The sequence below is a fragment of the Schistocerca americana genome, chromosome 8, assembly GCF_021461395.2.
Source record: "Schistocerca americana isolate TAMUIC-IGC-003095 chromosome 8, iqSchAmer2.1, whole genome shotgun sequence".
Classification (NCBI taxonomy): Eukaryota; Metazoa; Arthropoda; class Insecta; order Orthoptera; family Acrididae; genus Schistocerca; species Schistocerca americana.
The window spans coordinates 144,592,306-144,618,175 of NC_060126.1; positions in this window are offsets into that span (position 1 = coordinate 144,592,306).

A 25,870-nucleotide genomic window follows, 5' to 3' on the forward strand; every position below is an offset into this window, starting at 1 on the left:
TTACACCTAATTAAAAAAATTTACTGAACACTTATTCGCCGATATCCCACACAAAATGATGAAAGGAAAAAATGTTAACACATTATTTAGGCTGTTAATGCAGTAAGACTTTGGCATCAAGCGTGACGTTTATAATGAAAGCACTTGGCGACTTCCAACGAACTTTAAACATATTTCAAATTTTTCTACTCTCGCTAACGTGCCTGATGTAAAAAGTCAACTCTTTCGTAAAGCAATCAACGGTTTGAAGCTGCTTTACGCACAGGACTCCGATTCTTTAACGAATCGAAGATTTATAAGTACTATCAAATAGCTGAATAATACACTGACGGAAAAAAATCGCAGCACCAAATAATTAATGTCGAGTAACGAAATATCGGGAATATATTTGTCTAGGTGACATATTTAGGCCATTAACATTGCAAGATCACAGGTTAATGTAACCACAACATAACCCATTGCAAATGTGAACTGCTGATAAATTAATAATCGGTATAACCGCCAGAATAATAATTGCAACCACGCGAACTTACGTGCATTGTGTTGTACAGGTGTCGGATGTCGGTTTGAGGGACGGAGTTCCATGCCTGTTACACTTGGTCGGTCAATACAGGGACAGTCAGTACCGGTTGTGAATGACGCTGGAGTTGTCCGATTATGTCCAATATGTGCTCGCTTAGATATAGATCTGGTGATCGAGTAAGTCAAGGTAACATGTCGACACACTGTAGGGCATGTTGTGTTACACAACAGCGGTATGTGGGAGAGCGTTATCCTGTTGGGAAACACCCCTTGGAATGCAGTTCTTGAATGGCAGCACAACAGGTCGAATCACCAGGTTGACATACAAATTTGCAGTCACTGTGCGAGGGGTAACCACGAGAGTGCTCTTGCACTCTTACGAAATCGCCCTTCAACCCAGAACTCCAGGTGTAGGTCCAGTGTGTCCAGCGACAAGTTTATTGCATTCTTGCAACTGACCTCTTCTTAAACAACACACGGCCATCACTGGCACCGAGGGAGAACTAGGTTGAGAAAACACAACAGACCTACACCCTCCCCTCCAATGGTCTCTCGCTTGGCACCACTAAAGTCACAAATGCTGGTTTGGCGTCAGTGGAGTATATGCTACATGGCGTCTGACTTGGAGCTGTCCTTGGAGTAACCAATTTGCAATAGTGTGTTGTGTTACTGCGGTGCCAACTGCTGCTCAAATTGTTGCTCCAGATGCTGTAGGATGTGCCAAAGGCATAAACCGAAAATTATGTTCTTCCCTCTCGGTAACGCCACGTGGCTGTCCGGAGACCGGTCTTCGTGCGACCGTATATTCCCATGACCACCGCTCCCAACAATCATGTACATTCCTGCTAAGTCTCTCTGCAGTATGGCAGAAAAAACATCCTGCTAAGTCTCTCTGCAGTATGGCAGAAAAAACATCCTGCTTCTCTAGCCCTATTACACGACCTCGTCTAAACTCAGTGAGGTGTTGATAATAGCGCTTGGTCGCCTTAAATACTTTCTTGACCACAGGCGCCGACTCCATGGGGCCTGAGCCCCGTCAAAAATTAGTTTCGAGGGGCGGAGCCCCCCCCCCCCCAATAATGTAAGAAAATTATTGGTTATAGTATACGAGGGGGGGACCAAAAAGAAACCGGATTGTTGTCATAAAAAATTTATTGATGAACGTTTTTACAAAATTACTTCAGTCACCTTCAAAATACTCTCCATTACATGCGATGCACTTGTCAAGTCTCTTTTTCCCACTGTTGGAAGTATGTTTGGAACTCTTCAAGTTTGATATTGTCCAGTGCCCTTTGCGAAGCTGTTTTTACCACCTCCACATCGTCATAACGCTCCCCTTTTAGCGTTTTTTTCATTCGTGGAAATAGCAAAAAGTCGCACGGGGCTAGGTCCGGTGAATACGGAGCGTGGGTAACGACAGACCACCTCTGAGATGCCAAATAGTGGGTCACTCGTAAGGCCGTGTGTGCTGGAGCGTTGTCGTGATGCAGAAACCAGTCACCTGATCGCCAAAGTTCCGGGCGTTTCCTCCTCACATCCTCTCGCAGACGCCTTAAAACATCCAAGTAAAAGTGCTGGTTAACAGTCTGGCCAAGGGGTACGAATTCCCGACATACAATTCCACGAACATCAAAAAAGACAATGATCATCGTCTTCACATTTGACCTCACTTGCCTTGCTTTTTTTTTGTCTGGGAGAATTGGGAGTCCTCCACTGGGTTGACGCTTGCTTGGTTTCTGGATCATACCCGTAACACCAACTATCATCCTCTGTAATGACTTTGTTCAAGAAGTTTGGATCACGTGCAGACTCTGTTTTCAAGTCCTGACACACTTTCATGCGGATGGTTTTTTGCTCCTGTGAGAGAAGGCGCGGAACAAATTTAGGAGCAACACGTCTCATGTGCAAATCCTCACTCAAAATCCGCTGGCACGAGCTCCAACTGATTCCTGTCTCTGCTGAAATTTGGTCGATCGTTTGGCGACGATCCTCGTTGATCTTTTGGCGGACCTTTTCAATGTTCTCCTCATTTCGCGATGTCGAAGGGCGTCCAGAACGAGCTTGGTCTTCAACACACATCTCACCACGTTTAAAGCACCCAAACCACTCGAAAACCTGTGTGCGGCTCATAGCGTCCTCCTGGAAAGCTTCCTGAAGCATTTGGTGTGTCTCAGTTGCAGTTTTTTTTAAGCAGGAAAGAAAATTTCACACATACACTTTTTTCTTTTAAAGTTGCCATAACGACTTCGCAGAGGTAACCTGCCAACAGTCAGAGAAACACAATACCACACTTGCACGTTCAGCTCTACACTGACGGCGTCTGCACAACTGTTTTATTAAGGTCTCTACTAACACCATCTAGCCTGAGAACCGTGCACTACGTCTACGAGTGGCAGCACCCTTGGAGTCCGGTTTTTTGTGGGCCCCCCCTTGCACTTTGTAAAATCACAAAATTATGTTGGAATTTTTTATTTTCCTTGTTTGACGATAGTTACCTTGTAAAATACATTCAGTAACCAGTTAAATGATTATTACGGTAGTAAGCAGGTTAACTGGAAACGAGTGGCGTGAATCATGATAATGTTACAGTGCTGCGGGCACACTTAGAATTTGTCCCGGTGCGTGAACCTTCGGGTGAAATCTGGCGCCGGCGGGCCAGCGCTGCGGCCGCGGCGACATCAAAAGGACTAGAGCAGAAGCGCATGGAACCCTCTGCATCGCGTCCCCTTGGCTCTTACGACATTACGAGGCCGCGCCTATATAAAGCCCACCCTGATGCTGCAGTCATTCAGTGTGGATAGTTTCGTTCAGTGCATGCTGCAGACGTGTTTAGTGTTCCGACTTTCGTGTCTAGCCAACTATTTTATGACTATATTTTATTCGTTTACTTTAGTATCTTCGTGTATTGTGAATTAACTTTGCAATCGATAAATCTGTTACCAAAAAGGCGCGCTTCGCAGTTGATGATACTGCAAGTCAGCCTCCAATAATTATTGTGCTGTCAATTCCTTCGTCATCTTTAGGTGAGAACTGTTTACAGCCGAAACCTGGACAATCCGGTAAGGGAAGGTCCATTCAGAAGTCTTGGTTGATCAAATATACATGGCTAGAATATGAAGCATCTACCGAAAATGTTTTTTCGCAAAACCTGCAAAGAGGCAGATGCTAAAGATCTATTACAATTTCGTCAAAAAAGAAGATGCATTTACTTCCGTAGGGTTTTCTAACTGGAAAAAGGTTTTGGAAAAATTCCGTCTTCATAAAAATACGTTTACGCGTATAGAAGGTGATCTGAAACTAAATTCTATCACTAACCGAAGTGTGACCTCCCAATTGAATGAACAGTTAGACAGTGATACGAAGAAAGGCCGTTTAGCTCTCTAGATAATTTTTACTACCGTGCAATTTCTATGCCAATTAGAGGGCATGAAAATGTAAACAATTTGTTTTTTCAATTGCTGGAACTCCGAAATAATGACATACCTGAGTTTAAAGACTGGTTAGGCCGTTTGGGGTATAAATGGAGGTCCCACGATATTCAAAACCAGATGATTGATCTACTAGGTAAGTCTGTGTTGAGGAAGGTATTGGCTTCAATCAAGAAGACTGAATAATTTTTATCATGGTTGACGAAACAAGTGATTCTTCGATTCACGAACGAGTGTCATTTTGTATTCGTACTGTCGATAATTCCTTAATCGTCAACGAAGACTTTATTGGCTTATACGAGACTCCCAACACTGAATCACAAACTCTGTTTAGTATTTTAAAAGACATTTTTGCTCGTCTTGATTTGTCAATGGTTAACTTAAGAGGACAGTGCAATGATGATGCCTCGAATATGAGAGGTAAGTTAAAAGCACTAGAAAAGTTAGTTCTGCGTATACAACCAAAAGCACGTTATGTGCACTGCACTGCTCACAGTTTAGACTTGGCAGTTGTAAACAGTGTACGCCATCTTACGTCTATGAGGGATATTATGGCTTTAGCCAAGGACTTAACACCGTAAGGGAAACCAACAAAAGGATGGGACTTTCCAGAAGCATACGCTGTGAGAACGCCAACGACCAAGCTGGTCTTCTACCCCTTTGCCAGATTCGATGGACTATGCGAGCTTCTAGTATCTTGTGCATATTGAAAAACTTCTGGAGTTTTATGAAACATTTTCTCCAGAGGACAAAACAGAGGCACGTTACAAATGTGCAGGCTACCATGAGTCAATGTTACAACTCAAGACATTTCTTTTTACATCTTTATTGCCATTTATTTATTTATTTTATTTATTTATTTATTGTTCCGTGGGACCAAATTAAGGAGAAGTCTCCATGGTCATGGAACGAGTCAATACATGAAATTATAACACGATATTAGAAACAGATAAAATGAAATATAAGAAACATATTCAGGCGACAAGTCGTTAGTTTAAATAAAGAAAATCAAGAATGTAACACTGGAATTTGTTTAATTTTTTAGCTCTTCCAGGAGCTCCTCGACAGAATAGAAGGAGTGAGCCATGAGAAAACTCTTCAGTTTAGACTTAAAAGAGTTTGGGCTACTGCTAAGATTTTTGAGTTCTTGTGGTAGCTTATTGAAAATGGATGCAGCAGAATACTGCACTCCTTTCTGCACAAGAGTCAAGTAACTGCATTCTACATGCAGATTTGATTTCTGCCTAGTATTAACTGAGTGAAAGCTGCTAACTCTTGGGAATAGGCTAATATTGCTAACAATAAACGACATTAAAGAAAATATATACTGTGAGGGCGATGTCAGAATTCCCAGATTTTTGAATAGTGGTCGACAAGAGGTTCTCGAACTTACACCACATATAGCTCGAACAGCCCGTTTTTGAGCCAAAAATACCCTTTTTGAATCAGAAGAATTACCCCAAAAAATAATACCATACGACATAAGCGTATGAAAATATGCAAAGTAGACTACTTTTCGTGTTGAAGTGTCAGTTATTTCAGATACTGTTCTAATGGTAAATAAAGCAGCATTTAGCTTCTGAACAAGGTCCTGGACATGGGCTTTCCACAACAGCTTACTATGTATCCGAACGCCTAGGAACTTTAACTGTTCCGTCTCGCTTATAATATGCCTATTCTGTCTGATCAAAATATCGGTTCTTGTTGAATTGTGAGTTAGAAACTGTAAAAACTGAGTCTTACTGTGATTTAGCAGCAAATTATTTTCCACAAGCCACGAACTTATTTCATGAACTACATTATTTGTTACTGTTTCAATATTACACACAAGATCCTTCACTATCAAGCTGGTGTCATCAGCAAACAGAAATATTTTTGAATTACCTGTAATACTAGAAGGCATATCATTTATATAAATAAGAAACAGCAGTGGCCCCAGCACCGACCCTTGGGGAACGCCCCACTTAACAGTGCCCCATTGGGACTGAACATCACTACCACTCAATACTGCGGAGAATTACCCTCTGCTTTCTGTTCTTAAAGTAAGAGGCGAACCAATTGTAAGCTACTCCCCTTACTCCATAATGGTCCGACTTCTGCAGTAATATTTTGTGGTCAACACAGTCAAAAGCCTTCGTTAAATCAAAGGAAACACCTAGCGCTCGGAACCTTCTATTTAATCCGTCCAAAACCTCACAGAGAAAAGAGAATATAGTATTTTCAGTTGTTAAACCATTTCTAAAACCAAACTGAACATTTGACAGCAAATTATGTGAATTTAAATGCTCCAGTAACCTTGTATATACAACCTTCTCGATAACTTTAGCAAACACCGATGGCATAGAAATAGGTCTGAAATTGTCAACATTATCAATGTCTCCCTTTTTATAAAGTGGCTTCACTACCGAGTACTTTAATCAGTCAGGAAACCGACCACTCCTAAAGGAAAAGTTACAGATATGGCTGAGAACTGGGCTAACATACATAGAACAATACTTCAGCATTCTGCTAGATACCCCGTCATATCCATGAGTGTTTTTGGTCTTTAGTGATTTAATTATTAACTCAATCTCCCTCTTGTCAGTATCATGGAGGAGCATTTCAGGTAACAGTCTCGGAAAACTTTTTTCTAAGAGCGCTATATGATTCCCTGTTGGGACTAGGTTTCTATTTAGTTCACCTGCTATATTCAGAAAGTGATTATTAAATACTGTACATATATGCGACTTATCAGTAACTCGGACATTCCCACTACGCACTGATTCTATGTCCTCGACCTGTCTCTGCAGACCAGCAACTACCTTTACGACTGACCATATGGTTTTCTGACCATATGGTTTTAATTTTATCCTGAGACTTAGCTATTCTATCTGCATACCTCATACGTTTTGCCTTCCTAATAATATTTTTAAGCACCTTACAATACTGATTGTAATGGGCTGCTGCATTTAGATTTTGACAGTTTCTAACGTTTTGATATAATTGCCACTTTGTTCTACAAGATATTCTTATCCCTCTAGTCAGCCACCCAGGCTGCCTGTTTGTGTTAGTACCCTCTTTTAAACGTTCTAACGAAAAGCAACTTTCAAAGAGCATGAGAAAAGTTTTGAGAAAAGCATTATATTTATCGTCTACTGTATCAGCGCCATAAACATCTTGCCACTCTTGTTCCTTTATAAGGTTTTAAAAAAAAGGTCTCTACAGCAACTGGATCAGCTTTCCTGAACAGCTGATGACTATATTTAACACGTGTTACAGCACAAAAATCTTTTAAAGTAAAAATTTGTGCATCATGATCTGAAAGGCCATTCACCTTTTTGCTAACAGAATGCCCTTCTAGTAATGAGGAATGAACAAAACTGTTGTCTATGATTGTTCTACTGTTCCCTTGCACTCTTGTTGGAAAGAATACTGTTTGCATAAGATTATATGAATTAAAGAGGTCTACCAGCATCCGCTTCCTTGTACAATCACTTATACAATTAATATTGAAGTCACCACATATAACTAACTTTTTGTATTTCCTATAAAGTGAACCAAGAACCACCTCTAGCTTTAGCAAAAATGTTGTGAAATCGGAGTCTGGGGATCTATAAATAACAACAGTTAGAAGTTTAGCTCCGTTAAATTTAACCACACCTGCACAACATTCAAACACCTTTTCAGTGCAGTACTTTGAAACATCAATTGACTCAAATGGGATGCCGTTTTTCACATACATGGATACTCCCCCACACCGCAAAGAGCTCCTAGAAAAGCTGCCAGCCAACCTGTATCCTGGTAAAGGAAGCCTCTGAATTATCTCCTTATTTAAGAAGTGTTCAGATATACCAATAATTTCAGAGTCAACATCTATAAGCAGTTCACTAACTTTATCTCTAATACCTTGTGTATTTTGATGAAATATACTAATTCCCTTATTACTCGGATACCTAAGCTTTGTCAAAAGTGATTCCCTTGTTAGAGAGACTTCCCTTAAGCAGGAATACCTATCAGCTGACTTCAATCTAAAAAAGGTGCAGCTCTAACACCCACTACTGCAGGAATTTTCCCATGAGTGATCCCACCAACCCCACCTATGCTGTCACCTATAAGCTTTGCCAACCTCCCCTTCCCATACCTGTTGAGGTGCAAGCCATGTCTAGTGAAACCCGTCCTGCTGATAGACTCCACCGACACCACCGAAATGTGACCCATGCCGTCTGTCATCAGCGCACCCCTAAGTCTCATGTTATTACGCCTGACGGCTGTATCAAGATGAGGCCGATCGTGACGCTGAAACAATTCCACGAAATGCACATTAGTGTTGCCAGTCTGAGTGGCTATCTTTTCCAGGTCACCATCTATGTTATACTCCCCATCCCTATCAATACTATTACCAGCCCCACCCACAATCACTACCTGATCCTCTTTAGTAAAATCCCTACATAACCTCCCTATGTTAACAGTCACCTGAGCCAACCCTGCATTAGGCTTCACAATGCTGGTGACCTGGTACTCACTCCCCAGCACTTCCTGCAACTGCTGGCCTACACCTCTGCCATGAGAACTACCTAACAGCACAACCTTCTTCTTCCTCTTCGACTTTGCAACTGTTCTAGGCATAGTAACTACTGACGTCTGCTGCATACTTCCTACATCTACAGCTACTAGAGATTTCTCTCCACTAGACTGACAGTTGGTCATATCTATTGTAAACACCAATGGTAAAACTATCTGAAAATCATCTTCTCCTAGCAGATCTCTTGCCAACAGCCAGCTCCCATTCCCCAACCCCCTTCTCCCTCCTCATCCTATCTAGTTCCTCCTGTGCGTTTTTCAACTGCACCTGAAGGGCACAGATCTTACGCTCCTGCTCCTCTATCAACTTACTCTTGCTACATAACCTGCAGTTCCAGGACAGGATCTCACCAGAATGCCCACTGGCTTCCCCACTGCATTCCCCCCAGTGAAAATACTTCGAACAAGTCTCACACCGCAATCCACTACTCACGAACCTACGGCAAAGCCCACACTTCTCACTCATGGTAAAATTTTACTTTTTCTAAGTTCCGCTACTACAATAAGATGTTAAAAACCTGACTACAATAATCACAAACTTACTCTACAAGGGAAGTAACTACTATTATTAACAGTATTAATAAACAACAAATGTGAAGATAACAAAAGACTAATACAGAAAGAGAATCAAACGTGTAATGACACAGTAACGAAGCTGAAAACAATTCCCAAAAGGTGGTTCTGAAATTATTTCACCAGAAAACACCAAGAACACCGGTTGAAGGCTACTAAAGTTCCTAAATAAACCACTATACACAAGCAATTAATTAGTACTTCGCTTTCGATGTGCCGCTACAGCTGCAACTGGTCAGCGCGGAATGTAAACACAGGCAAGAGGTTAAGTTGCTCGATACGAAACACTCACAAATATCAGGTCACAACACAAGAAAGGCAGAGGTGAATGAAGAAACTACTAATACGTCACTTATATAGTAAATATTATCACAAAAACCGTTAAAATATGTATCTGAAACCTAAAAATATATGAAAACTTAGAGAGCGATCTCACACGCAGTCAATCGCTTATGACGTCACCTTCACTATATCTATGCAATGCAATGAACCTTGTAGAGGATGTCAACGAAAAAATTCAATGTCCTAATTTAACTGTTTCTGAGCTGGAAAAAACATATGAGGGCTTGATTTATATATTGAACGGAAGGCGTGATAGTTTTGAACAACTTTTGGGTATTGTGTTTAAAAGAAAAACCTTCACAAGTTTATGATCCTTCCCTTCCTCGGAATCTAAGTATACCACAGAAGTATGAAAACAACGAAGCCAGCACACCGTACACTTTCAAAACCTCAAAGGAATACTACAAAGCTATTTACATTGAAGTTTGTGCAACGATGCAATCTTGCATTACTGAGCGTTTTGTTTCAACTGGAGTCTCACAGGTCATTGCAGTTTAACACGAGTGCTTGCTTTTAGTAAACAGAAGTGCAACAAATTTGGAAAAATCAACCGTTTCTCAAAAATGATCTAGACATTGAGAGACTGCGCTTGCACTTGAATATGTCAGCGGATATCGCTAGTAAAAAACATGCGTGATGTAAGAAAGTACATTACCCAAGAGCCTGCAGTTGGAGAAACGGTATGTGAAGAAGTGCATTAAGCTTCTACAAGTAGTTCCAATAACGACTGCAACAGCAGAATGGTCATTTAGCGCCCTTACACATCTGAAATCATATCTCAGATCAACAATGGGACAGAAGCGATTGAAAAACTTGGCTGTTCTTCATGCCCAACGAGATGTTTTGGATGAATTGGATATGCGAGCAGTCATCAACGACTTCATATTCAGTAATCCAGTCAGACTGTCAACATTTGCACCTTTCTAAAGACACTCTAGCCCTAATAATGGCATTTAGAGCAATATTAAAAATCTTTATAAAAGAGAGAATTAAATACATACACAATGTTAAATTCTCAGTATCGAAATTTTAGTGCTAGTTTAGTACTGTAGTACTGTATTACTATAGTACTGTATTAGTCATTTTCAAATACTTAAATGTTTTTAGTGCGTATGACCCAATTAAAACCCGCTATTTACATTTTTTCTGACTGACAGTATTAGGCATACTGTATTAACTTTATGAACTGTATTAAAGCATTAACTTTGAGGTATTGTTTTTATTTATTTAACGAACCCTTAGCCTTGTTCGAAGCAAGCTTAAATTAGCTATTTCACTTATTAATCAAATTGCTATTACTGTGTGACTTCTTCAGTCTCCACACGTTGTACTGTAGAGGTGGGAGGGAGAGCGCGTCTGATCTGCCATTCCGAGTACCCGTTTTTCCGCAATACAGTTTTGAGGTGTTCCAGCTCTTGGGACATACACTGCGTCAGAGCTGGCGCGCGCCCTGTGCACCGGTGTTTTTAGCACCCCATTCCTCTGCGCAGGGTGGTGCCAGCTATCCGCTTGCAAATACAGGTCGGTGTGTGTTTTCTTCCTGTATACTCCGTGGCCCAGGGTGCCATCCGCTCTTTTCTTGACCATGACGTGCAGGAATGGTAATCTTCCTTCTGCTTCGGTCTACTTAGTGGATTTGATGTTCGGATGTATGGAGTTCAGGTGTGTAAGGAAGTCTAGGAGCTTGTCCCATACATGGGGCCAAATCACGAACGTGTCATCAACATAACGTAGAAAACAAGTAGGTTTCCATTTGGATGACGCCAAAGCTTCCGCCTCGAAATACTCCATACAGAAATTCACGACCACAGGCGTGTGGAGACGGAAGAAATCACGGAGAAAGAGCCAGCCACTGCCTATATACCGTACACTGGCGTACTATCGGGGAAAATAGGACGAATATTGAGGAAACACCGAGTAAGAACTGTCTTTTGCCCACCAAATACAATGCGAGCATTATTGCGAAGTGTCAAAGACGATCTCGGTTTGCGGGAGGCCGGCATATACCAGATTCCGTATCAATGTTGAAGACTTATATGGGACAGACAGTGCGCACCATCGAAGAACGTTACCAAGAACATCAGAGGCACACTCGACTTGGGTACCCCAACAAGTCGGTTGTCGCAGAGCAATTTGTCCGAAAATCACGAAATGGACTACCAACATACCAGGGTCTCAGCACAGACATCTAAATACTGGGACAGTGTCGTTAGAGAGGCTATCGAGATTCGTACCAGGGACGGACTCATCAACCGAGATTGCAGCTACAACCTCAGCAGGGCATGGGAACCAGAATTGAGTCTAATTAAAAAAGGTTCAGCAAAGGAAACAAACGGGTGACTAGGGCGGACGAGGCAATTACACCGACGCCACCATAGACGCCGATGCCAGCGTCTCACCCACCGCTGACGCGCGGGTGCGGACCGCGGAGAGAACATCTCGTGAGGGGAGGCGATTTAAGAATGCCGCCCGCCCACAGGAAAAAAACCACAGGAGCTCAGTTGGTCAGCGCGCCTGACGATGGCGACATGTCTGATCGCCGAAATATTATGCCCGTTGGATACTATGGACAGGTACTACACCCGTGGACTGTTCGAGCAACATTTCTATTTGTTGGCACATATGGAAAATGCTGCCGATAGCAAAATTCTAACTTGCAACTATACAGTTCCCATACAGGGAACTGCCACTGGCGACTGTTCATATCCTCAAAGGCGATTTTGTAGTATATTTTTGACATTTGTGTCGTACTGAAGTTATGCCTGGACAGCGACTTTCAAATCCATTAAGGATGAAGAAAATGCTCCTCTTGTTGAGTGATTACTTGCAGCTGTATGAACGTGATAGGAAAAGAGTAGTATTTTGTTCCTTGACCAACCACAACGATCTCGTCCATGAAGTGTCACTAGAACCTGAAAGATAATATTTCACATTCTGCGCCCACAAAGCCTATTGCATCGGATTTCTCGGTTTTATGAGGAGTAATAATGTTTCAAAATTACAGAAAAAATGCAAAAACATACTGACGTGTCTTCCCCAAATTCATTTGATCAACGGAAATTTGTTCTGCTTCATTTCACTTATGATTTATGCATTACATTTCTTTATTGTCCAAAACATCACTGTGAAATACAGTAGAAACTAATCAGTTCGGTTCTGTATCATTTAAAGGTGTAAAAGGTAACGTTTTTATATATCGATGTCTGACTTCCTGTCACTACACCACAATAAACCGTACTGCAAAGGACGCATTCTGAAGAGATCTTTAACCATGCGATCCAGTTACCATTGTTGTGTGTGTGTTTTTGTGTGGTTTATCATGTCTTATGTAATCCGAAAGAAAAGGGGCAGATGCAGGATCCGGGAAGCAAACACGTCAGAAAAAAAAGCCGGGCAAGGAATTGCGTTTAAAGGGCAATGGCGACAACTCGTGGGCAATGTGCGGGAATAGTTTGAGAGGGAAGCGAAATATGGGGACCCTCTCTAACCGGTTTCCACAGTAGTTGCGCGAACAACAGCCGCGGTTAAGGTTTGTTCAAAACTGGTTGAAATGGCTCTAAGCACTATGGGACTTAACTTCTAAGGTCATCAGTCCCCTAGAACTTAGAACTACTTAAACCTGACAAACCTAAGGACATCACACACATCCATGCCCGAGGCAGGATTCGAACCTGCGACCGTAGCGGTCACGCGGTTCCAGACTGTAGCGCCTAGAACCGCACGGCCACCCCGGCCGGCATTAAGGTTAGTGAAATGACAGTGCTTCGATTAGTTACGAGAAATACGGGAATGAAAAGAGGGAAGCAGGGATAAAAGTGGTAGAATTATTCTGCTGCACACTGATATCTACCACGGATTTATACCCAGCTGTCAACTGCTTTTTAGATATAAGAAAACATCTAAGTACCATGAAGAAACTGATCATGAAACATTTTTATTTTAAATTGGTTCCAAAATACGTTGTTACCAAGCTTAAAACATCGGTCAGTAATTATTGTCAATGCCCCATACCAGTCAGTTTGAAAGGCCTAAGACTCCACCCCCGTCCTCTCGAAAGGAAGACATTCAGTGGTTACGACAACACAGTTACTGAGGACGATTCATTGAAAAAAGTAGAATTATTACAACTTGTCACTATCACAAGCCACAGTTTCCAACTTATGTTATCGACGAGGTAGTTTATAAATATAGGCATTGTCGTAAGACTACCACCTTATCACTGCACTTTAACCCTATTCAACATACTTGAGCACAAGTGAAAGGATATGTTGCTCGCGAAAATAAGAAAAATTACTGGGAGAGCTGCTGTGATGCATACGAAGCGAGTAATTGAAGCTTGGAATAATGAAGGTATTCTCGAAGATTGTGTTACGGAACTTCTTATCACTTCCAGCTGCTCATTCGCTTCAGAAAATTCCAGTGACTGACAGGAGTGGTATTCACCCTCATTTGGACAGCGCAACTGCCTGCAACTAGCAATCGGTGGAGGTATGTACACAAAAGTTTCCTTACATTTGAACAACGTACGTTATTTTTATGTGCCGTGCCTGTGTGGCCTGCAACGTGTAACGTGTCAGCTCCTGTAGCCCGAGAAGACAGGCCGTGGCGCGTACGTCACGAAGGTAGGCTGAGCTCGTTCGCTCAATTCAGCAAACTGCGTTTCTACACCTGTTAACTCGTTACTGGGTGCGTGTGTACAAACGATAATTGCATCTACTACTGGAATCCACTATTATGGAATCTTACTGTTATTAGTCCTAAAATGATAGAACGTGCATAGGCCTACTCAGTTCGTTACAGCTGTACTACGGTACAATAAAATTAAAACCATGTCAAAATGATCATCAGTTGCACAAGGCACCACATCTTGTATGAAATGTGGACTGTTACACAGAAGAGACTAAATGCTACAAAGAAGCCGTTATACAATTAATGTAGAGATTTTAAATTTCGTTGTGCGGGTAGTGATAGTAAGCCTTTGTAATACCGGAAGAAGCAATTCTCGTTAGTACATAAACACCCAGTTGCGAGTTAACAGGTTCAGAAACGCATTTTGTCTGTTGAGTTGCGCGATCGAGCTTAGGTCTACCTTCGTGACGTACGCGCCGCGGCCTGTCTTTCTCGTGGGCCTCGCTGAAGCCAGTGTGACGATAGTTGCACAGAACCAATGAAAGCGAGAAATTACAATTTGCTTTCCGCCCTGATTTCTCTCGAGTTTGCTCCGTTAGATTTAGTCGCTGTGAACGTGATCATGATGAATAGTTCTGCCGCAAGTTTTTGACCGCTGTCTCCTCAGATACAATGCTTATCACGAGGTTGTGGTTATATTAGCAGCTCAATCACTTAAACTGTCGACAGAGCGTATGTTTCCCATCGTACCTCGAAACGGCCATCATTGCTTCGCTTTACACGTAAGAAAAGGGAGACTCACACGTTCAAGAATATTATCAATCCGTCACAATACTAACCCGCCTGGGGGCGCGTATTGTCAATAGTACAAATAATGACGAGCAGTACTGATGGCCCTAAAAATATTCTCAATGCGTACTGAGCGGGTGGAGACCGAGCATTGACGATTTTACATTATTCGCCATTCGCGTGTAGGCAGAGCTTCATGAAGCAGCCACGCAGCGCTAATGTGCACTCTATGTTATCAGTTCGTCTTTGAGCAATACATGTCTCAGCCTCAATTTTTTGCAGTAGTCTTAACATAAACAAAACCGTTTTAAAACGGCAGTTTTATTTATCACTTCACAGCCATCAATCGAGCATTCTCTGCGGCATTGTTTTCTTCTTTAATTTAGAAACATAGCAGACATCGCCATGCACTGTTTATGCAATGGCTACGAAATACGTGCCACCCTCAAAACAACCACATTATATACGTTAATTACCTGACTGTATCAGTGCAGTGCAGATATAAATGCTTTACAGGTTTCAATAACATTTTTGTTGTGTTTTATGATATTACAGCACTAAATTGCAAGCAATGGAATGACTTGCCTGTTTGTTGCCAGAAATCTCGGTTACACGTAATCTCGTCGACTGCGATTGCCTCTTCTATTGACGAATTTTGCTCTTCCGTTTAACGTCGTATCAGCATTAATAATTTGTTGTTAAACTGACTCATACGAAAATCTTATGACACTTTTTGTTTCCGTGGTTAAGATTTTAGTCAGTAAATTCACATAAAGTAGCTACTTTCTCAACTACTCTATTGCCCCATTTTCCTTGTTTTCTGTTGTTTACCAGCTATAGATAATTGCGACACACGCTTTCTTTTGGGTGTTCGACATTTTAATCTTCTAAAATGATGAAATGGAAGTAGGGATCGTAACAAAAGATATGTAAGCAGTTATTTACCTTGCACGGACGAAAACATACCTACAACGTGATAGAGAGAACGGGAAGATCATTCGTATGTGGTGATCACATATGCTATTAAAAACCATGTTCCACCATCGTGGTAACTGAAGTGTCTTTCAACAAAACTGCAATTTCTGTTCGTTTCGTTGCTTATTTCTTTGTTACCTTCGGTGCCATACTGTAGCCTTTCTTTCTACGTATCGTCCAAGTTTTACTGTGCTGTTATTTCACGATGACCGTAGGAGACCTTTAATTGAGTCCTTCAGTTTACAGACCAATGTACTTTACAAATTTTGGGTGCTCTGCCTCTAAAATTGAGCTACATAAGTCAATTATGTATTACGATGCACCAGCGCCTTCTTCAAACGGACGTGTCATTAACACTATACCGCTCATTGGCCATAATGCCATTCACAGGGCGCAAACACTGACCTTAAATAAGCAGTGGCTGACATCACTAATAACCAGAAAACATTTGGAAAATATCCTTCAACGAACCTACAGATTCTCCACTGGAATTGGGGGTTCTGACGTTTCGTGCTGGGAATGGATTTATGGTTTTGCTACTGATGTCTTCAAACATTAAAATCTCGAATTTATCAGGCCTTAGTGCGAGAGTAAGATTATTTGCAACAAATTTAATTACGGAACTGGTAATGCAGTTTTGACAGGACGCAATTGGCTTCGGGAACCCACAACCAGTCGCCTTGCAACACAACCATGACCTTGGGCTACGCTACATATGAGTCCCTCACAACGAAATTCGCTCCACAAAAATAGTTTTTCCTCATTAGTGAACAAAATAAAACCTCAGTCCCCTCAACGCACCGCCATCTCTACAGGAATTTTAGAGGTATAGTAAACAAGCCACCACCCACACGTAAAACGTTATACTGCAAACAAAACATTCAATCAATATCAGCTGAAACACGCATTGTAAACATCCTTGGCACTATCCACGTAAAATGTGACGTCATGACTCAAAGACTACACCAATTTCACGCGTTCTTTAAACTTATGTTGTACAGTACGATGTAGAGATGACAACAACAAAAAAATCAAAACACACAAAATTTTTATAGAAAAACTAACGTCCTTTGAGAATAATCCAAACTACGTTATCAGATCCCATACAACCACTAAATCCGCAATACATACGGAGCCTCAAAAAAGTTAGCGACAAGATCACTAAAACTCAATTTACAGGTCTAGTTTAGCAGGGGATACAACCCGTCGGCTTTGACCAACATAGACGATCGCAATATATTCGAACAAATACATGAACACGTGCCAACTCAAGAAGGAAGATATTACGAATAGTCAAACATGACGGACACTTTATCAAAAGCAAGGTTTACAGAACATCTCGTATAAACACATGCTATTGACAGTCGTATTGACGAATCCAACAGCCTTTATTGTATCACAAACTAGGATACACGTCACAGTTACGTGCATCTGGTCTTTTAAAAGAAGAAATGGACGTGTTTACTTCTCTTGCGGCCATCTACGCTGCTGCACTTTCGTAGACGAATACTTTTCACAGCACAATCGCTGAACAGCTATGCCTGTTTATCAGTTACGTAGAAAACATTGACAGAAAGAAATGCTGTATCAAATTATCTGCTACAGCTGCAGTTTACAAAGCCTTAATGTTGATAACCGTCCAAAGCACACTGGCTTTTCTACATAGACGTCTTCCTAATGTTACGATCTTCGAAATAAATTTTTTCGTAGGCTGTCAAGGTTAATGTACATGAAACCTCGTGTTTAGCTCTTGTCTGATTGCACGATGCAGTCTGCGTTGTTTTTCGTATACCACTCGAGCATCCAGAATGACTATTTCCGTAACAAATGTGTTCTCTATCATCCCCCCCCCCCCCCCCCGCAACAAACATCACACTACAATAAATACAAATTTTCAGTTACAACTAACACATGAAACGAGTGATTAGATTGGCCTTGGTTTCTGAAGGTCCACGACAATAGAAAGGATAAAAGTATGTGGAAATTACATAACCATACTCACCAGAAACGAGTTGGAATGTGCGTGATGCTCCAGATACATTTAAAAGAAGAAATTTGTCAGCCAAGTTAGCACTACAGTTGACGACAGTATGGCGCTGTGTGAAACACGCGTCCGTTGCAAAGAGCTTTGCCAACGAAGACGTTGATACTCGTCAAGTATCGGTAATAACAGAGCATGGATTGTAAAACTTGACACAATCATTGTTATTGTATGACTTGCACGTAAGTTAATATTGACATTTTCTGTGTGTGTTTTATGTAAATGTGTACATAGAAGGTGCTTAATGGCGACAAGGCCGAAAACCAATAAAGAACGAATAATAATAATCGTAGCAATATCTATGGCGCGAGCATTCAGATGAGCAAATCAGGAATTTTCACTGCAAAGTAACAGTGATTCTGAAAGCCAGATCACTACTGTGCGTTGTAAGATTTGTCTGTAAGTGCTACGCACATTTTTAATATCACTGCATCGCTACTATAGACAGAGCTGTTGTAATAAGTTATGCTGCGACAGTATTGCGTAACGGGTTCCTAGTGCGACAAAGTGCTCTGAAAATATCGAAAGTAATTTAGCGATTAATGCTTTCACATTACTTTTATCGTCCGTCTCTGTAGACGATTGCATAATGTGGCTGAGTACAATGTAGATTACCTGGTTTTGATTCCCAGCACTGCCAGAGAATTTTCCCTATAGTAGATCTGTGACAGCTCGCAGCGCTGTTGCCTGCTTTTAGCTGCGAAGCACTAACAGTCGCAAGCAAACAGTAGCCTTCTAATTGAGGCGTTGCCATAGAGACGTTAACAAATTCGCGTTTCGTGGTTGGTTGAGGTAGATTTGTAAAGCTGCAGCGCCCAGCCCACTGCAGCTGACTCAGTTGTAGGTGGGACAACTAGAACGCTGTGAAATGAGTCTCGTGATGCCGACAGAGGGGCTACTAGATCGCGTCGTAGCGGCTCACGAAAACTGACAACGGCCCGGAGAGCGGCGTGCTGACCCCATGCATGACGCCACTTTCTAAGGATGACATGGCGGTCGGTGGGTACCGATGGGCCCACCAGGGCCTGTGGATGGAGTTCACATTTTTGTTTATATTACTATGAAAACCCTCCGTTTTCATTTCCTGTCACTCTATTTTTTCCATTCATCCTTGGGAAATCTAATATAATGATAACACACAACCACCCTCATTGTAGGTAGTAGCAACATAAGCTCATAATGAGACTACTTTAAAATAAGCACATGTCTGTGGTGGTGAAATGGCTAAAGTAGTCATCTGGATTAGCCTAACGTAGCTGCAATATTTCTGCAGCTACTTCAGTTCGACGGCTTTTTTTTCTTTTTTTTGTGGTAATGAGCCTCAGTCGAACCCAACAATGTTCAAAACTGATATACAATTGATTTTCAGTTTTTCCACCATAACCTCTGTGATATGACCATTTTCGAAAACCAGGGCCTCCACTTCTCTTGTGATTCGCAGCAGTTCACACTTCGTACCATGGATTTGGTACATCTATTTAACAGTTTCCTTAATATTTCGCATTCGATACGTGTTTTTCATAATTCGACCTTGTTTAATTATCCTAGGAGAGTCTTCGCTATCAGATCACTGTATCATACCGTAGTGTATTGTTGCCTTACACTTCATCCAACTCAGCACGTGTTACCGAAGCGTTGTAAGTCTGCAAATGCGAAAAAGAAATTAGCCGCAAGGTATGTACCTCACTTCATGAATGTTGTGTGCCATTTTGTTTTGGCTCCTCTAGAGCCGAGGTACGGTAATGTGGCGACATTTAAATGTGCATCCCTACCGTACAATATACGTGCAATTAAGTAACATTTTTTTGTGGTGATGATTAAAATATTAAGCGCCCCTTTCATCAAATTCAAAAAATTCTACCTCTTTCCATCGAGAGCCGGAAGTAAAAGCCTCGTTTTTAGCGTAGTCCCTGTAGGACCGTACACACGCACCAATCTACCAACACATTGGTCGTGTGTAGACGTTTTGATTGACCGAGCGGCGAATTTTCCTCAAACTGGGCCGTGTGTATCACTGTAGTGCCGACAAATGTTCTTTCGACACTACGCGCGGGATTAAATTCTGTTCTGATATGGCTGGCAGGATACGAGGTGGATGAAACTTTAAGGACAGAGTTTATAGAGAAATTTAAAGGCTGCTGATGTCTGTGTGACATGTCGTGCGAGGAGTACAGATAAACAAATGCACGAAATGAAGCACTTCTTTTCATTTATAACAAAACGATAACGGCTTTTGTGGCACATAGAGAGAATAAATGTTTGTCGACCTTCTGCATTTGTGTTTTTAGGTTTTATTTACGACACTTATTGGAAATGAAATCTAAAAACCTAAATATCTGCCGGTCAGTCTGGAATCGCGCGACTGCTATGGTCGCAGGTTCGAATCCTGCCTCGGGCATGGATGTGTGTGATGTCCTTACGTTAGTTAGGTTTAAGTAGTTCTAAGTTCTAGGGGACTGATGACCTCAGTAGTTAAGTCCCATAGTGCTCGGAGCCATTTGAACCTAAATATCTACATTCAATAAACTTGAATAAAATATACTTGCCTCATTGTTGTAAGTGTTAAAAAAAAGTCCATTTTATATCCAAGCCCTCTGATATAAATAGCGAAGTATGGGATTTTTTTTTCAGTTGCTAAATGCTTCACTTCTTACGTATCTCGTGTTGTATTGATTAGATGATGTGCGCCAACACCGTGTGTAGTCTTTCGTTTTCGAATTTAAAATGAGTCTTAACTTATAGGTAATGTAACGTTTACATGGTCTTTCTGCGTTAGCATGAAATTTCATCAGTCAACTCTAAATCAGATTACAGGTATAAGGAAACATTTTAGTTAATGATTATGGGCATACAGCAGCACTGAATTTGAGGTCCTCTCAACTTCTGCCACTGGCTAGAAATCGTAATGTAGCTGCCACCCTCTCGTAGTGGCTTACACCCTGTATCATGACTGTATTCTTATTCGTTAGGAATGGTTTGATGATGTTCAGTATATGGCGTTTATGCGACATCCCTATGTTTATTAAATTTTGTTGCTCTGTTTTAATACTCTGTATAGGAAGAGTTTGTCATGGGAGGCCAACGAGTAGGTAGGATCGCAAGATGCATCGAACGATGCGTCATATGGTCATACAGCGTGAGAACGGACCAGCGTGAGAACGGACGGGCGTGCGAGAGTCGTAGGACAGAGATATTGTGGGTTTCACCTACAAGATATGGCGCCAAACAGCTAATACAGCTTGCTACTAGTCGCCATTCGGTTTCCGAGAAGGCAATACCCGAATCTGTGTATAAAATCTGCTCTCGTGTAAAGACGGAAGAGTTGTTGAAAAACTGCCTTGGATGACGCGCTTGTGCGACACAGTGTTAATACAAGGCAGCCTCTGGCAATAACATTTGTAGATTTTAAGAAGGCATATGACTGTCTCCACAGACCTTCAGTATTAAAAATTTTAAGAAATCTAGGACTCCATCCAAAACTAATTAAAATAATACAACTCACTCTAACCAACACCAAATCAAAAGTGAAGTTTAGAGGAGAAATTTCGGAACCATTCCTCATAAAAACAGGCTTAAGACAAGGTGACTGCCTATCACCATTACTTTTCAACTGTGCACTGGAATACATAATGAGAGAATGGTACAAGGACAATCCAAAGAGGATAAGAATTGGAAGTGCAAAAGATGATATTAGCTTAAACTGCTTGGGATTCGCTGATGATCTTGCTCTTCTAGCCAACACCGATCAAGAAGCCAGGCAACAAGTGAAATCACTACACGAGATAGCAGAGAAAGTAGGCCTGAGAATATCATTTGAAAAAAACGGAGATTATGCTAACTGATCCACCACTTGCAAACAAAATTACAATAGGAGAACAGGAAATCAAAATTGTTGATAAATTTAAATATTTAGGCGAAATAATAACATACAATCTAAATGAGAAGCCATCATGGCAAAATACAATAAAAAAACTGAACTATGCAAATTACATTACCAAAACCACATACAACAAAAAAACCGATCTATAGACGCAAAATTAAAACACTATAAAACAGTTACACAACCAGAAATAACATATGCAGCTGAAACTATCTTCAAAACAACTAATACAGCAGAAATTGACAGAATACTAAAAATAGAAAGAAAAATGATTAGGACATGTATAAATAAACAGTATAAAATAAATGGACATTGGAGAATAGCATCAAATGAAACAGTGTATAAGAAAATAGAACCAGTCATGAGCACAATCAGGAAGAAACTCATCTCATTCTTTGGACATCTGATGAGAACTCCAGAAAACAGAATTAGTAAAAAAATAATACAAAAATTGTGGAATAGCAAGAGCGACATTAAATGGATCACAGAATTTAAGGAAGATATAAAAGAACTTCAAATTACAGTAGATGACCTAAAAAACAAGACAGAGAAAACCAGAATACTGCAAGACCCGCAAACCAGACTACAAATGAAAATCAATAAAAGGAGTACAGGAAGAGTTGTCTCAGATGAAGAAAGGAAGAAAATATCTGAAAGAATGAAGAAATATTGGGCAGACAGAAGAGCAAAACACCTTTCATATAAGAATAGCCTCTAATAGCTATATTACCTAAATATATTAAGTTATTGTCGAACCAAATTGTATCCATGTGTAACAACTTGTTTAGAACTTTGTATTTTTGACTACAGTGGTCCAATGAAGGCCATAAAATAAATAATAAAATAATAAAAAAACAAGGCAGCCTACGATCGGTTTTCGAGGTAGTAACTCGCGGACTAGTGTATGAAGCTACATACGGATTTATAATTGCTAAAGTTGCCTCGGAAAACAAATTTATGCGATCTCACGTTGATTCTAAGATCGCGTGAAGGATTTTCAACTTTAGCGGTGCTTGGGAACTAATGCTTAGTGACTGGAAATCTTGTTACGAATATTAACGGTAGACTGACTCTAGAAATCGTTTTACTAGTTTTGCGATTGGTGAAATAAAACCAAAATTAGTTGGCATCCTAACATTTTACGATTCTTGTTATGCTTAACATTTAAACCTACCCACTTGTCATTATTATGCACAGTTCGTGGCACAAGCGTTAAAGGTCGCGACCGAAGTAGAAGAAACCAATTGAGGCAAGTTGTCTATGACTCAGTTACGAGAAGTTGGGGACGCAATCATTAGACTTATATCTGTAAATCACACGTAACATCGCTGTACGTCCCCGTGTACATGTTCTGGCAGACGATATTTCTGACATTCATTTCCTTTTGTATGTCCATCCTTTTAGCAGGAGGTCTCTGGGACGACGGCCATTTTCTATCGTGACAAGTAAATAAAAACACCTACAGCCGTCCTTATGATTTTGTTTTATTTTGTCGCTACCAGTTTCAGCGCTTCAGTGCGTCACCTTCAGGCTGTTTTTGATGCGATCTTATCAACCTGTATCGCATCAAAAACAGCCTGAAGAAGATGCACTGAAGCATTGAAACTGGTAGCGACAAAATAAAATCATAAGGACGGCTGTAGTTGTTTTTATTTATTTGTCACATTCATTTACTGTGATCACCTTGTGCTGATGTGTGACTAGTGTAGCAGACTTGAACTAGTGCTTTTGTAACCCTCATATGACAGTGTTACAAGTAGCTTCAAAATTTATGATTCATCCATTCTTAGATACTTAAGACATTCATCGCTCCCAGTTGCATCAATAACAGAGCGTGTATGATTTTCTATTCCTGCATTAGCCAATATTTTGCCCATAGCTTTCTCTCGGCCTATTTGGGGGTTGTTATCTCACAACAGCCATGGATGACGGTTTTTTTAGCGCCAGTTTAACATTTCAAAGTCACTCGGGATTAACAGGTTTTCGATTTTTACTCCTATTATTTCCTGTAAAAAAAAGCAGAAATTGCACTAAGACAAAAATTTTTACTCTCTCAGTATCAAGACACATTAAATTAAATAGGCAAATAAAAAAAACTGTCAACCGTTCACTGCTCTTCTCGGAAAGTGGTAAGTGGGTGCCAACAGCCTTGCCGCAGTGGTAAAACCATTTCCGGTCAGATCACCGAAGTTAAGCGCTGTCTGGGCTGGGCTAGCACTTTGATGGGTGACCATCCGGTCTGCCCAGCGCTGTTGGCAAGCGGGGTGCACTCAGCCCTCGTAAGGCAAACTGAGGAGCTACTTGATCGAAAAGTACCAGCTCCGGTCTCGTAAACTGACATGCGGCTAGTAGAGCGGTGTGCTGACTACATGCCCCTCCATATCTGTATCCAGTGACGCCTGTGGGTTGAGGATGACACGGCGGCCGGTCGGTGCCGTTAGGCCTACTAAAGCCTGTTCGGACGAAAGGAGGAGATAAGTGGGTAATACTACACAAAATCACTATTCCCTATTGATTCTAATTTTTTGAAACTCTACTCAAAATCGACGATGCCCATTTGGGCACTACGAATAGTCAGTGCTAAAGGGTGAAAACAGAGCGAAGAACAGTAGTTTTCACGTTAATTTGTGAGTTTTCAACAGCTACAAGTAGATAACAGCATATAGATCATCTACTGTCTATTTGTATTGTAAGTTATGAATTAACTGTTAAGTTTAAAGTTTTCTCTTTACATGATGTCACAAGTCAGTTGTGGCTTCTTTATATAGCACTTCGTAAAATGCGAGTATTTCTAGACTAGGGACAGTGCCACTCTAATACAGCTAATATCCGACGACAACACCGAGAAACTGCAGTAAAGATCTGATGGGGACTAGTACTCTCACTGCGTGTAGTCGCATGTCATCCTATAGGCTACGCCAAATGAAAGCATGTACATTATTGCCTCGGCGATACTGTATCAATTCTTATGCCTTGTGTTTGCTCACCATCTCTGTCGGCATTGTTATTAAAATAGCACTGATCACTTCTCCCATTTTCAATAATAACGCAATATTTCAAAACAATGGAGATTTTACGAACAAAAATTACTGGTTTAAAAAAAAAAGATATTTTAGCACTGATGCTATGACTAACTTATATTTCAGTTTTTTACCCGTGTATTACTAAAAAACAATAAACAACTCTTGTAATCGAGACCAAATAAATAACGAAAAGTACCGCTTATCCTGAACTAAAATACCAGTAACAGTTTTAACCGATCGGTTTATTCCCTTGTGAATGGTCACTGGTGGGGGACGTGTAGTTATGACAGCTTAAGCTTGAGCACAAAGCACATCCCGCATAACTTGTAAGCTACAGCCAGTCGGCCTGCAAATGAACGTATTAAAGGTTATGTCAGTACGACCAATAATTCGACAAACAAAGATTTTATAAGTAGCATTATCAAGCACAGTACTGGGAAATTTGGATATTGATTTCTATACAAATCACATGTTACAAAAAAAGGCAGTAATTCAGTGGAACTGCAATATGGACTTAAGCATGCGTTTGAAGTGAATAGTAATTGCTCAAATACAGTAGTCATCTCTTCATACTAATGTGTCGTTGTGCTCCCTGACTTGAGCATTAAAAGTGCATTTAGAATAAAAGCAAACATTCCTCCTCTAGAAGAAAAATTTTCTCACTTTCAAGACACGAATTAATTTCTTGTATTCTGAACAATTATACATTCACATTACAATAAGTACGATTGTTACCTGTCTGTACTACTACAGGGAGGAGTTCTCCTTTGACAGTGCCGCTTGCATTTTTATCGTTAATCCACCCGACCTCTCGTTGCGTCTGATGTGGGAACCATGTATTCTAATGTGAGAACTATGCATATCTCTGTCATCGACACATGTGATCGATACATCCTCTTTTACAGTGGTTATCCAGAAAGTCAATGTATTTACTTCGTATATCTATCGAATATTTAAAAATATAAGTGAAATAGAAAAAAAAATTGAAACGAACCCATCTGCAGCCTAGCTTATGGTGTAAGGCTGATAAGGATGAAATGCTTCCTTTAAATAACGTATTTTCTTCGATTAACTGAACTAGTCACATTAATGTCGGTCACTGTGAGTC